Raw genomic sequence first — 15415 nt, 5'->3', positions numbered from 1 at the left:
TTTTGCTTTTCTTGGCTTCTTGTACTTGAAGAAAAGAGTTTCTCTCCTTTTCGTGTATTGATGAGCATTGAGAAGAGAATCCGCATTTAGTCATTGTGATGGCAACCTTGGTTGTCAACTTGACCTATCTGGAAAAGGGGAACTCAAATGCCGGGTTGCATCCATCAGATTGGCACGCACTGGAAGCCAACATGCAGCTGTTGTGTGACAGGCATTTCCTAGGGAGATGCAACACACACACACACACACACACACACACATCTACTGACCCCAGAAAAGGAGCCCATAGCCCATAGCAGAACAAAGTTATGGTTGGCACAATATCCAACTTGGTGAACCAACTTACAGGAGCAGAGATGACTCAAAGACAGGTACATCACCAGAGCCCATCCCAGCATGGCTGACAGCTCACCAAAGCTGGAAACCTGGAGTGTATTTCACTGCCTGCAGGTAGCTCAACCTGGTCCAGAGTGTCCTTTCCAGTTGCTTCGGTTGACTTGAGCCTCTTCCAGGCAGATTCACTGGGCTCTGCTTCTTCCAGAGCATCTGGGCTTGTCTGAGAGTGTTCTCCACTGTTTGGCTTGTCCAAAAGTGACTCTCAGTAGTCATTACTGCTTCTACGCTCTTGGGAATGGAGGAGCCTAGTAGTGAATCTGGTCAGTTTCAGGGACTTCCTGAAGCTATTTTGAGTTTACTTTTGGTCTTAAGGAGCATCCCTGAAGGATGGAGGATTTCACCTCCTTGTAAATGTCCTGTCCTAAAACACCCTATTGTTTCACATCCCCTTTACAGTTTATGTCTTGAGAAATTTCCTTCCAAGACAGAAAGTTTGAACCTGGGAAGAAACTGCTACACAGCATCGGCGGCAAAGAAGACAGACTGCAGAATGTGTGAAAGGGGATGTCATTTCTTCTGGGCTGGTGGTGACTGACACATCATTTCTGTCAGTCCTTCATTGGTCACAGCCTACTTCTCGTCTTTCCTCGAATGCTAAAGGGTTGGGAAATGTCTCTTTCCAGCGAAGAAAAGAGACCCAGACACTGGTAACACAATGGTGGTCACCATGCTCAATAAATATCTGTTTAATAAGAGGCTGGAGAGATGGCACAGTGGTTAAGAGGACATACTGCTCTTGCAGAGGACCTGAGTTCAGTTCCAGCACACCTTATCAGGTAGCTCACAACAGCTGTCACTCCGGCTCCAGGCTGAATCCCACAGCCTCTTATATCATCCACAGGTAACTGCCACCACATGTGCATACCCCATGCAGTTGTGCACACAGGCCCTTTAGGAAGAAAAAAAAATCTTTCTTGAAAAACATGCTCAATAAAACAGGACTAGAGGCTGACCTATCAGAATCCTTGCTGTGTTCCAGCTATTGAGCTAAAAGCGGATTCACCAGCTACCTTTGTTAGTGTTTAAAGAGACCCTATACTGTAGACATACTTATGGGTCCCACTAGACAGAACAGCGAGAGGCCCAGTGAAGCTAAGTCACTTGCTTGAGTTCACATAAATGCTTTAGAACCTGTAGTATTCTCTCCCCCCGCCCACAGTGCAAGCTGTCTGAACCTAGGTTGGTACATCAGCTCCTGACTATATATGTACAAAACAGCATGTCACACGCAAAAGGGACACTAGAGAAGAGATGGTTAAGCAGAACATCACTGGTTTTTCCAAAGGGATGTGACAGGATGATTTGGGGTGAATAGAGATAGTTGGTGCAGAGTTGGACCCTGAAGCAGAGAGAGCTTCTTAAACAGGCAAACGAGGGGAGTTGACAAAGTTCAAGATTGTTTGCTCTATGAGGCAGGGCATTGCCTTGTTCACTGCTGTGTCCCCAGAGCTGGCACAGGGCAGCAACTCACTAAATGCTTGCTCATTGAAGAAATGAAGAAATGAACCACGGAACGGTAATGACCTTTCTCATCTCTGTGACAAAATGCTCAACAGAATCAAGCTAAGAGAGAAAGGACTAGTCCTAGCTACAGTTTCTTGGCAGTCAGCGTGTGGTTATTTGGCTCCTTAGATATAGGAAGAACACTATGGTGACAGGAGTGTGTAACAGTGGAACTTCTTTTACTCCTGGCAGACAGGAAGCTGAGAGTGAGATACAGGAAGTAGAGAGGGATCCATCTTCAGGAAGCTACTTTCTCCAGGCAGGTCCTAACTCTTAAAGTTCCCCAAAGCTTCCCCCACTAGTCCCAGCAGTGTGTGGAGGGGATTTCACACAGAAGCCTGTGGGAAACCCTTTGGAGTCAGACCATAGCACCACAATACTGGATACAGCAGAGTCTTAGTGACTCCAGCTGTCATGATCAACCATATCTGAGAACAAGGGAGGGAGCCATCTTGGATAAGCAGTTTGCAGGAATGCCCATCTCGGGTTTAAGTTGGCACACAGAGGCATCTAAATTCCCGGGCAGGCATCTTCCTGGGAACCTGTTAAGCTGGAAGAAGGCCAAGCCGACAGGCTCCCTCGTGTCTTCTTCCTCTTTAGGTGCAGGATCTGAGAGGCATCCAGCTGTTTCTGATCACAAGTCTGCGTCAGCCCCGTCAGCCAGCCCCGTCAGCATCCTTCTGTTTGGGAGATGGCAACAGATGAATGGAATGCGGAGGATGGACATGAGAAGATGTCCCACTTGCAGAGCAATTGCTGGAGGTCACTGAGACAGGAGAGTGGAATTTTATCTCTGTTAAATCCCCCAAGCTTAGAGAGAAGACTTCATTCTCTTTGCAGAATTTATTTTGCTAATCCTGCCTTCTCCAGCCACACAACTCTACGACAATAGTAATAAAAGTCAGATGGTGGGGGGGCGACAACCTCTCCTTCTCTTTATTTTAATAGGGGGGTTTTACAATGTCCTTTTAAAACATAATCTACTTATTGGGTCAGTCACTGGTCTTTAAGAGTCCTTCTCAGGGAAGGAAGCTGTTTCTGTGCTGGCGTCTTGGTGGATAGGCCTCTCTTGGCAGATCTTTTGTGGATGATGTAAAAGCCAAGAAATGTATTTAAAGCCCACGCACACCATTCTTCAACTCCAGTTCTCACGTGCACAAACCCTTCATACCTACAACCTTGGAGGATCTGGTCTCAACCTGATCATGCCCAAGAGCCCAACAAGCAAACACTATATTTTTGCTTGAGTTCCATCTTTGCCCAAAAGTCCACACATGCTGCCCGTTGAGGTCATCGCTGACCTACAAGGTGTCACTGGGATGGTGCTTCCTCATTAACACAGGGCCGAGCATGGCTAGGTGTTTAGCTGGACGTGAAAGAATGAATCATGAACTTGAAGCCCTGAGTAAAGTCTACCAATCCAAAAAACAGTCCAAATAACACTTGGGGTAATACAGAAGCTTGATGGTAGATATGAGGTCATGATGTCAGGTAACATGCCCATGAATCTACCATGTCAGCCAATCTGTAGGATACCATAAATCTAACATGTCACCCAACATATAATGATGTCATGATTCCACCATGTCAGCTAACATGCCACGATGTAACAAATCTCATATTAGCTAACATGTCTTGATGTCATGATTCTACTCTGTCAGCTAACATGTAATGATGTCTTGATTTCACTATGTCAGCTAACATATCATGATGTCATTTCCGAATGCCATAGTCACCCAAGGCTATGCCCAAGGCAGACAGTGCTAATCGATCAGGCAGACATTACTAACTACTCATGATCAGCAAAAGGTCCCTCCAGTAGCAATCCCATAGAGCTGCAGATTGGCACATGCAATACAACCCATTTTGTTTTCTAAATTTTCATCTGTTTAAATGCCTTATTTCTGAACACTATGTCAGTCCAGTGCCGAGACTTTCCAAATATAGTGGGCTTTGAGCTCCTCGGGGCGAGTAGGAGCTGAGCCCAGCTGTCTGCCCACTGGGTCTACAGCGTCTCTGAAAAGGGGGCCACATCTTCTGAAAGAAGGACAGCAAAGCTCTAGGGAGTGACACCTTACCTCCCCTATTTCTTCTCCTTGCAAGAAGAACAAGAAGGAACGGCAAGCCCAGCCAGCCGAGAGCTCATTAATGCACTTGACCTTCAGAGGGAAATTAATTCCAACTTCACACCTATCGGCTGTGTTGCTCAGCTCTGTCAAAACATCGGCATCATTAGAGGGAGGATGATGTGGCTTGAGGGGACAAGGAGTCTGCCACCTCTCTGTGCTGGGCTGAGTTAGCAGGAGCTGGCAGGAGACACAGAGCTGCCCGCCCTGTCAGCTTTCTGCACAGATCAGGCCTCCCTGTGCTGCCTCTGGGTACCGCTATCACTGACTCTGCCCCACGGGTTTCACCAGGCTCTCAGTGCAGGGGCAGCCTTCCAGGACCTGGTGCTGGAGAGCTGACAGGCCGTGTGTGTGTGTGTGTGTGTGTGTGTGTGTGTGTGTGTGTGTGTGTTTGCAGATGCGGAGGGTGGGGATATATGTATATGTGTGTGTTTGTTTGTATATGTGGAGGATGGGGACATATGTGTATGTGTGTATATGTGTGTGTGTCTGTGTGTCTGTGAGTATGTGTGTTTGCAGATGTGGAGGATGGAGATATATGTATATGTGTGTATGTGTGTGTTTGTATATGTGGAGGGTGGGGATATATGTATATGTGTGTGTTTGTATATGAGGAGGATGGGGATGTATGTGTGTGTATATATGTGTGTGTGTGTGTGCATACATGTACATGGTTCTCCATCCTCATGAATATTAATTGCTTATACATAGGAACAAATCCAAGTAAGCAAACATATGTTTGGAAATTTTTTTACTAGCATATAGTAAGTATACATAATACTGGGTTTCGTTATGTTTTCATACGTATGTAATATATTTTGATCATGTTCACCCCCCATGTCTTGTTCCCCTCTTGCAATCCCTTTCTTCTTCCCAAGTAGTCTTTCTTCTGTTTTTCTTATCTTTCCTGACCCAAATGAACTTCATTCAGGTTACTCACAGAAGCATGGGTAAGGGGTTATTTACAGCATCATGGGCACCTATGGCACTGAGGAAAATGTCTCTCCCACCCTTGGCAATCGTTAACTACCTACAGATTCTTGGAGAAGGGGACGGCCTCTCAGTCCCTTTCCCCTCCATGATGGAAGATTTAAGAGCCTAATCATATACAGGCCTTGTGCAGATGGTCACAGCTGCTCTGGGTCAAGGAGTGTCCAGCCATGCCATGCCCAGAAGACAGTGCTCCACAGCACTCTACCCCACCCAGCACTTCCTGTAGTCTTTCCACCCTCCCTTCCATGATGTCTCTAAGCTTTGGAGCAGCTGATACAGATGGAGCAGCTGATACAGATGGAGCATATATGGCTGAGCACCCAACAATCATTTGTTCTCATCATTTGGGTCAAATGCATTAACATATATATATATATATTATATATATATATTATATATATATATATATATATATATATATATATAGAGAGAGAGAGAGAGAGAGAGAGAGCTTTATCTTCACCAAGTTCCACTGTACTCACTGGAGCTGGAGAATAGGGAGGAAGGAGAAAATTTCATGTCATTTGCCAACTTAAATTATTTGTGATAAGGTATTGTCGTGGTTCTGTGTGAAGATAGATCCCGAGATGTGTTTAGGCTCATCCAGAAGAGGTAGTTGATTAGTCATGTCTGCCACGGACACAGCACGTAGGGGTTGCTTCACTTGTGTCATTTAATTGCCAGGGTTGTCCTCTCACACTCCAAATGACCCTGTGTTCAACAGACTCACTCTGTAGCTGGGAAAGAAGGGGGAAGAAACTGTTTGAAGCACAGGTAAGACCCATGTGAGGGAAGCAAAGAGCCTACAGCAGGAAATAACAAGAGAACCTTTGACCTATGGTCGGTGGGAATGTCACAGCCCCTGGAGCTCTGTACTTAGTTGTCTCCTTAGTCTGGCTCTGGTTCAAAACTCACTTCTGAAAACTGTCTTCTGTATTAGGAAGAACTGCCAGGACCCCTAGAAAGTTCAGAGGTTATCAGCTAAGACTCCAAGTCAAAACCACAGAAGGCACTGGAAGCATATGGGAAACAGGAAGGCGGTGTCCCGGGTTTAAAGGCAAGGGCAGAAGCAGATGAGAGGGTGAGATCGGGACCCACAGGGAATTCTCTCTCTGCCTCTCACACTTGCAAAGATGGCTCAGTGAGTGATATGTAGCTACACAAGCATGGGAATCCAAGTTTAGACCCCTGCCCCGCCCCAGAACCTGTGTAAGACATCCAGGTAGCCTAGCCAAATCGGTTAAGTGAGAGACCCTGTCTCAAAAAAAAAAAAAAAAAAAAAAAAAAAAAAAAAGATGAAGAGTCACTGAGGAAGACACTAGACACTGACTTCTGGCTTCCATGGGTGCGCGTGCACACACACATACACACACACACACACACACACACACACAGAAGATGATGACAGAGAAGAAGAAAAAAGGAGGAGGAGATGGAGGAAGATAAGAAAAGGAGGAGGAGAAGAGGAAGAGGGAGGAGGAGAAGGAGAAGAGGAGGAGGAGGAAGCAATAAAGGTGTAGGTTAGGGCAGAGGGCACCTGGCATCTGATGAGCACAGTGACTGGAAAGCACCCTTCCTCCATCATACATTCACCTGCCAGGCACGCCTGCCTCCACACCCCTCTTCCCGACTCTTCTCCATGACAAGAAGAGAAAAGCCCTTATACTCCCTAAACAAAAACTCCATAGTTCAGGTTCTATGGAGGACTTGGACTTGGAAGGCACATGAAGAGGAACTGGAGACTCTCTTAGCCACTGGCTGTGGGGACGGAAATTGCTGACCCCCTCTTACCAAGCCCAGGAGGTGACATGGGCTTTTCCTGGGGAGCAAAGCCTAGAAGAGATGCTGGGAACACATCTCTTGGGGTAAAGCAGTTCAGCTCAGCCGCCCTCGGTTCCAATTCTGGCTGGCGCTTAGGGGGAGGAGAGGAAGTCCTGTTTTTATTTGCTGTGGTTTTGGTTTGATTTTCACTGTATCGCTTTCTCTGAACGGGAAAAGGGGCCCCTCAGGTGAGTGGCGAGGAACCCCAGATCAGGCCTGGCTTACATTCGCTTAACTTTCTCATATTTCCAGCTTTGGTTCCCGTAACACAAGCTGTCTTATTGTATAAAAAGTCCCCCCAGAATTCTGGTGGAACCTCCAACCACCCTGCTTCCCCCGCCTGGTGTGAGCCCCACAACTCTAACAGCCAAGAATTCCCTCAAGTGAGCGACCCCGGCACACAAAGACAGACAATAATAGCGCTCCTTCATTTCGCCCAGAGCCCACCGCCCCCGATGCAGCACCATAAAGCATTTGATTTAGGATATTCGATGCCGCCAGTGAGGAGAGCGTCATGTAAGATTTGCTTTGCGACTTTATTCTTCTCACACTGTCATTAAAAATGATTTATAGGTGAGCCCCAGTCTCAGCAACGCTGGAGCTGGGATGGAGGGATTGGGAAGGGGCTGGGGTGGATCGGATTTCCAGGCAGCCTTCTGGGCTACCCAGAGTCTCGAGGATGGAGGGTGGGACACCCCCAGCGCAGTGTTCGGAGGTGAGGAACACGTGTTCCTGGCTGGGATGGGAACAATGAGGCTTTGTCGGGCACGGCAACTGCCGGCTTCAGGACGTGCCTTCTGGGACACTTTGTAGGATGTCGGCTGACCCATTTCAAACTCGATTTGGAATGGGGTGCTGTCAGGTGTTTAATGACACGGAGGCCTGATCCGTGTTTTACATTTGTTACGGGGCTGGTACACGAGAAAGTGACCGAAGGAGTCTAGCCTGTTGCTAATTCCGGTGCTATGGAAGGAGAAACTGAAGTACAGAGGGCAGCATCTTGCTCATCACCACACAGCATGGATCCAGGGTTATTCTATTTTAAAGATATTTTGTACTGTATTGTATTTATTTGTCTATGTATGTGGGAGCAGCATTTGTGGGGAGTCTGATGACGACTTAGGGGAGTTGTTCTCTCTTTCCATTATCTGCAGTCTGAGCATCAACCGCAGGTCATCAGGCGTGGCAACAGTGCTTTTTAGGGGCTGAGCCTTCTTGCTGGCCAGGATTCTTTTCATTTTGGTTTTCTGGGACAGAGTTTCTCTGTGTAGCCCTGGCTGCCCTGAAAGTCACTGTGTAGAGCCTCAAACTCAGAGATTTCCTCCTGCCTCGGACTCCCGACTGCTGGGATTAAAAAGCCTGTCCGGTTCTTTCTGGGGTTGACTTTAAATACCACCCCCTTCCCGGATGCTGGGAATCAAACCCAGAGCCGTCCTTGCACCAGACAAGTTTTCTATCATGGAGCTACATCCTGGGTTCCTTGGAGACAGGATCTAAGGTCAAACAACCGGGCTGCAGAACTCATGTGTCTCTCCATTTGCCTATGCTGAACCACAACCTGATTTAACTAGGGGTTGAAGAGATGGATTGGGGTAAAGTGCTTGCCACACAAGCTTGAGGCCCCAGCTTTAAGCCCCAGAACCCTTGTAAAAATCTGGATGTGGTGGTGCTTGTAATCCCAGGGTTTGGGAGTTGAAGATGAATGGATCCCTGGCTGGCTAGCTAAGCCTGCAGTGAGCTCCGGGCCAATGAGAAATCAAAGCTTAAAAGCAAGACAGATGGTACCCAAGGAACACCTGAGGTGCTCTGGATCCCCCCCCTCTCTCTCTCTCTCTCACACACACACACACACACACAGTGTACCCCACACACACACATCACATGAGTGACTCTAGCTAGACATGGTGGCACAACCCCTGTAATCTCAACTCATGGGAAGCTTGGGCAGCAGGACTCTGAGAATTCCAGGTTCTAGTGAACTCAAGGCTAACCCGGGCTCTATGGTGAAGTCTTGTCCCAAAAATAAAAATAATAAATGAACAGCAAAGTGATGCTGCTAGTCCTCTAGCCCCACCACCACCACCACCCACACACCCTCCATTTTCACCCTTCCCATTTGCTTGCTGAAGTGGCCACTGTGGGCCACCTTCTATCCAGGAGGCTCCATGTCTGACCCCACCCTCTTCCACAAGCCTTCATGGCTGGAGGTCTGCTTGATGCTCAGGCCCCCCCCCCAAGTGGCAAGCAGCCATGCAGAGAATGGAACTGAGGTGGACCGACCCCCAAACCCACCAGCCTCTAATGCAAAATGACAAGAAAGGTATTTGGGGTCTGAGGGTGTTGGGGATGTGCCACCAGCTCAGGGCCTTCTGGACACACGGAGGGGCTTAGGTATTAGAGTGTGTGGCAGGGACTTGCGGCCTAAGGACCAATGTGGACCTGGGAGTACTTCTTCTATTGTCATTGTCACTATGGGATTGTTGCTATGAAGGGGTTGTTGCTAAGGAAACATTGCTAGGATGCGGCAGCAATTTTCCTTGATGGAGTTCTCTTTTGTCTAATCCCCCATTGTTGTTTGAAAACATCTCTGTATGTGTTATCATTTTGCAAGTGGTAAGACTGAGGCCCACAATGAGCCCCAGTGATCGTGGGGCTCAGAAGCATCTGTCGGTTCCATCCTCAGGCAGGAGTTAGGGCAGACTACCCCATCCTGCAATTTGGGAGAGAATGCTTCATTCCTCATTGAGGAGGTGGCATTACCCAGGGTAGAGAGGCAGTTGGATGAGTGTCTAGTGGTGAATCATTTTAATTGGGCATCTGCTGGGGGTGGGGGTGCCACAAACAACCTAGAAAGGAGACCGAAGACAGAATGACTTTCAAATCCAGGGCAGGCTCAAGATCAAGCCCACAAGGCTGCCTTAGCCCCTTTGGGTAACCGGTCAGAATTGAATGCCAAGTCTATAGTTGGTCTCCAAGTGCTCACCCGGCTTCTCATGAGCTGAGGAATATGTGGCTGGGGACATAGACGTAAGCCTCAGTTTCCCTGTCTGTCAAAGACAGAAACACACACACACACACACACACACACACACACACACACGTATGTATGTATGTATGTATGTATGTATGTATGTATGTATGACCTCTGTAGGTATTTCCTCTGATGGAGGATCCGTGTGGTCACATCCTCTGGAATACAGCCCTGGAAGCTGAGGGTGATTGCTCCTATTTGCTATCTTGCCCCACCCTTTCCACAATAAAAACTGATCACAATATGTATGTCATTTCCGGTGATGGGTGCTGGCCTTTGATTCACCAGACCTGGTATTGTTTATAGCTACTGGGCACCAGTGCCAAAGATGGCTTCGATCTGCCCGCAGAGTGGGGCGCTGGCTTTAGACGTCACTTCCCTTTTGCCTGTATCTCATCCACGCAGAATAAGGGCAGCTGTGTGGGTGAGGGTGAGTCAGCCCGAATTCATTGAAGCAAAGTTGGAGAGAGGGAAAGAGGGAGAGGGGGAAGGGGGGATGAGACAGGTGGAGAAGAGAGGATAGAAGGTAGAAGGAAGGAGATGAGATGGGGAAGGAAGGAATGGAGGGAGGGAGGGTGGGCAGGCAGGCTTGGTGACTTCTCACAGGTTGTGGCACCCTTGGTGACATTTGCCTACCATTGGCCCCTTTTAGGTTCAGGACATCTGCCATGACTTGGCCACATTTGCTATGAATGGACTTTAGCAATGTGAGTCTTAGGGGATTCATCTTCACCGAGCACAGCGTTCACCCCACACATCCTCTTTCGGGGCAGTCACAGCTGTCATCCCTGAGATCTTATCACAGGGCCGGGCCAGGTCTGTCCTGTCCTGTGCTGTGTGTCTCACAGAGACTTGAGGATGCCTGCGAATGAGGCAAATCACAGGTGTGACAACAGAAAACCGTGTTGGAAAAAAGGAAAGAGAGACAGAGAAAACGATTCATGATTAGAAGCTGGGGACTCTGGCCGTGGACCTATGTGTTACATGTTCAGTGTTTGTATCAGTCACAAATGTAACTTGGGCCGCAGTAACAAGTAGTCCCTACATTTTGGAATTGTACATAGTAAACGTTTTGGTGTTGTGTTTCACGCTCCACGTTCACTGTGGTCTGGGCAGTGGGACAACTTTGTGAATATATTATTTTAACAACACAAGAACCTCTCCGGAGGCCTGATCTCTCTGTCTAGGACTCCATTGTGAAAGAGGTGAAGAGGCTGGGGTGGATGTCACACTGGCTTTCATAGCCCCCCAGCTTTCCCCTGAAACCAGTGTGTGTCACTTTTGCTGACATTTGACGGGCTAAGGGCAGTCACCTGCTGTCCTGGTTGTCCTTCACAGTCACCTTGCCACAGCCTAGTCGTTGAAGAGACCTCAGGTGAAGAATTATCTCCCTCAAATGGACCTTGGGCACACCTGTGGGGGCATTTTCTCAATGGTTACTTGATGGAGGAGGGCCTAGCCCACTGTGGGCGGCACCATCCCTAGGCAGCTGGCCCTGGGCTGTATAAGAAAGCTAACTAAGCATGAGTCAGCCGTCAACATTTCTGCTTTAGCTCCTGCCTGAAGTCCTGCCTGACTATATATAACCTGGAAGTGTAAAGCCAAATAAACCCTTTCCTCCTCGGGTTGCTTTGGGTCAGGTTGTGTTAGCACAGAAACAGGATGCAACTTAGAACACAGTTTGAGGAGGAATCAGAAAAGTGCAGTTCTACCTCACTTCCTGGTAGGGAACGATTCTAGAAACATTCACCAGATCATGTCAATGAAAACCACAGTTCTTAAATATTCTTTAATTAGCTGTGCATGTTTTATGATCAAATATTTTGTATAGATATAGGTATATGAATTCTCGGCACAGAACCAAGTGATTTCACATTAGAGACCCCTTGGCACCAAGCTTAGGTTGCCCTTGGAAGGGCAGGGCACTCACTGCTGCCAGCCCTGCGTGGCCCGCTTCATGCATTCTGATTTGGTGTCTGGCTGCTGAGATCCTGTGAGGGCATAAACCCCACACTTAGTTTAAAGAGTTTATCTTTTTTTGTTGCTGTTTTAAATCATGTGTATGTGTGGGGTCGGGAGTTGCACACATGAGTGCAGAGCCCAAGGAGGCCAGAAGAGGGCATCAGATCCCGTGGAGCTGGAGTCACAGGTGGTTGTGAACCAAGTGGTGCTAGAAACAGAACTCAGCTCCTCTGCAAGAGCAGCAAGCGCTCTTCACCACTCAGGCACCCCCTCCAGCTCCAAACCCCTGTTCTAGGATGACTGACACTCAATGTGCTGAGGCTGGGTTGGCTGGTTCTGCTAAGCTAAAGGGAAGAACTTCCCAGAAGGACCCTTAACTGCCTGTTTCACTGGAGTTAGAAAGAGGAAAATCTGGGTCAGTGTCCAGTTCAGTAAGAAGGAAGAGGGCCACATCTCAGCCAGAGCCCGTGGAATGGCATGGAGACTCAAAACCACTTGCACATTTTGGTTCAACAAACCAGATGTTGAGCATGTAAACTCAAACCTATTACCGAGAAGACAGAAGAAACCCATTTAAATAGCTGTTTTCATGTCCAGCCAGCACAACATTGATGAAAATGAGAATTAGAGTCACTTAAAGGAGGATCTTTCACCAAGAGATGTCTTTGGTTACACGGCTCAACATCCTCAGTTTGGTCCAACGTGGAAGAAAAGCAAGAGTCCCCAGCAGCCTTTGAAAAGACACACGTCTGAAAGCGAGGCTGTGAAATGGCCCCTGTCTCCTCCCGGGCCTTTGAAAGCCATGTATTAATTTGTATGTCACATCATTTCTCTGCATTCCAACTGCCATGTGCCGATTGCCCTTGGAAGAAAAAAAAAAAAAGAATTCCCCAGAATGTCTGCCTGTGTGGGTGTTGCTGTCATTTACAGATGAGCTTAGTTTTGTCCCTGACTGAGTGTCTTCTGTGGGGGCGGCGGGCACGCATGTAGTGCTCTCTCATTCGTACAAGTCCCCCAACATGAGCTGAGTGCAAATGCAGCGCCGCTCGGGCATGCTTTCCATGTAAGCGACCCCCACAAGTCAGCCCGATGGCGCGCCCCTCAGTTGCTCCAGGACGGAACCACCCAGGCCATCCTTCATCTTCTCGCTCCCCTTCCCCTCCGCAGCCTGGGACCAACTCTCCCAAGAAGCCGCCTTCTCGCCTTCTCGTCCATTCCTCTCCATCCTCCGTGGCAGCTGGGCCTGAGTCTGAGGCGTGTGTTCTCCATTGGAGATACATCCGCATCTGGGACTCGGCTAAGTTGATTGGGAAGTCCTGTGTTTCCGATCCAAAACAAAAATTGGGAAAAGAAGTGGGTTTTTGGCCTCCTTCTTTCAGTGTGGACTCTTAAAAAAAAAAAAACTGTTCAATTTAGCTCATGAGAAAAAGAGAAAAGGGGGAGGGAATGAAACCGGCGAATGTGGCGTTGACTTGGCTAGGCGCTCTCTCTACCGCCTTCCCTTGTTAGGTGCGGGCCTCCCAGCTGGGGCATCATTGGATTATTGCATGGAGAGGCCCAGGCTGGACTCTTCCTCCGGGTCCCTGTTACTCTGGGATTCCTGCCCAGGAAAAGTCGGAGTCGAGTGAATGCAGAGACTGCTGAAACCACAGAGAAATTAAACCAATGCACAGCGCCGGCCCGAGCCGCGTTTGGCTGCGTTACGTTTCCAGGCTGAACGGCTGGAACTTTATCTTCTGCTGAGGAGGCTTTGAAGATGTTTGGGCTAAGAAAATGTGCGGTGAGGACGGAGGATGTGGTTTGGTTGGTCAAGAGCTTGCCGGGCATGAGCACAACAGCTCTGGCTTCCCTCCCCTGGGATGGCGTAAACCAGGTGTAGTGGACAGCCTGTATGTAGTCCCAGCACTTGGGAGGTAGAGACAGGAAGATCGGAAGTTCAAGGCCATCCTCAGCTACATAATGGGGTTAAGGGCAGCCTGGGCTACATGAGAAAAGAAAAAAAAAGAGTGCAATGAGTCTTCCTTTGCTTCCAAAAAACTATGGGGAGACACAAGACACACCACCACCACCAGGCCTGCGCACCATCACCTAGTAATCCTGTATATAGTGGCGGCTTGTTAAATAAGGTAAGACAATATGTGATGTTTGCTGCATTTTTTTTACAAATTATTTTGGAACCAGGATTAGGAATAAGTAGGATGACATCAGAACACTGAGGACCATAGACTTTCTGGAACTCGATAAATGCCCAGTGACTTGTTATTCAGAGACCAAAGAAAAAAACCCACCCGGGGAATCCCTGAGTCTACTTCAGGGAAAATGAGGTTTGATCTACCAAAAAAGCAAGTCTGCTGTTGGAAAGGGAATCACGGCATTTAAAACCCTTCCCCCCAGGAAAACGGAATTTGATTTCTGTGGCAGAGTCCAAATTTCCAATTGAGTTTATCTCCGTGTTGGGGACACAGTCAGCCAGGCATGGCCCCATGAGGACGTTTGGGGGCTTTGAGCACTGTTTTCGGTAACACCCATCAAGGTCCCCGTGTGTCGGGCTCAGAGCTGAGGGAGCACGGATTGAGTCATTAGCTCCAGTGTGAAGATGGAACACTGGGGCCCAACAAACGCAGCCACTGACTGCCTGGCAGTAGGCGAGAGGTTGGTGCCACCTGATGCCATCTTGGTGTCTACCCACCTTGTATATCAAGGCAGGCTATTTCACATGAACCCAGAGCTCGACTCTTCGGCGAATCTATCCAGCAAGTTCACTCGGGGTCTTCCCCAGTGTGACTGAGTTCCAGGTGGATCACCACACCTGTTTAACATTTAGAGTAGGTGCTGGGATCTGAACTCCAGCCCTCACATTGGCATGGCAGATGTGGTGACCCACGGAGCCATCCCCATAGCCCTCACGGCGTTAGAAATTTTAAATTACATTTAGTTACTTATACATTGTGTGTGTGTGTGCACACACAGGGAGGGGGCTTAGAGGGGGGCTTATTCATGCCATGACACGTGTGTAGAGGTCAGAGAACAAATTGTAGGAGTCAGTTCATTCCTTCCCAGGTGGGTCCCAGGGATCAAACTCAGATCGTCAGACTTGGCAGCAAGCTCCTTTACCTCCTGAGCCCTCTTGGCAGCCCTCGATACACTTTTGTGTGTCCTGATAGTTTCAGTTTATAGTGGCGTCAGCAGAATGCAGCCCACCATGAGAGAAGCATCTGGTCACCTAGCAGCCTTGGCAGCCTACCGTCCAAACCTGTCAGTGATTAGCCGCTGCTGCCTTGTGGCGGCTGGGATCCTTCTAATTTAGTCAACTGGAGTGAATAGAGTTCGGTTTTCTAAAATGAAACCTTTGAGGTAATGACAGAGTCACCCACTGGGGTGAATAACACAGAGTCCTTTGTCTTTCGCCTGGGGTTCCCACCTCCACCTGGGAGTCAGTACCTCACAAAACGAAAGTGCAGCTCACCCTGAGAACCTGTTTCTAGAATAAAACTTCGGGGAGGTAGGGGTGATGGCGGTTCAGTGGGTAAGCATGCTTGCTGACCAAGGATGAGGCCTGAGTTTGAGACCCAGGCACTCAAAG

This window comes from Peromyscus leucopus, chromosome 23 (assembly GCF_004664715.2).
Source record: "Peromyscus leucopus breed LL Stock chromosome 23, UCI_PerLeu_2.1, whole genome shotgun sequence".
NCBI classification, from domain to species: Eukaryota; Metazoa; Chordata; class Mammalia; order Rodentia; family Cricetidae; genus Peromyscus; species Peromyscus leucopus.
This window is presented reverse-complemented; position numbering follows the sequence as displayed.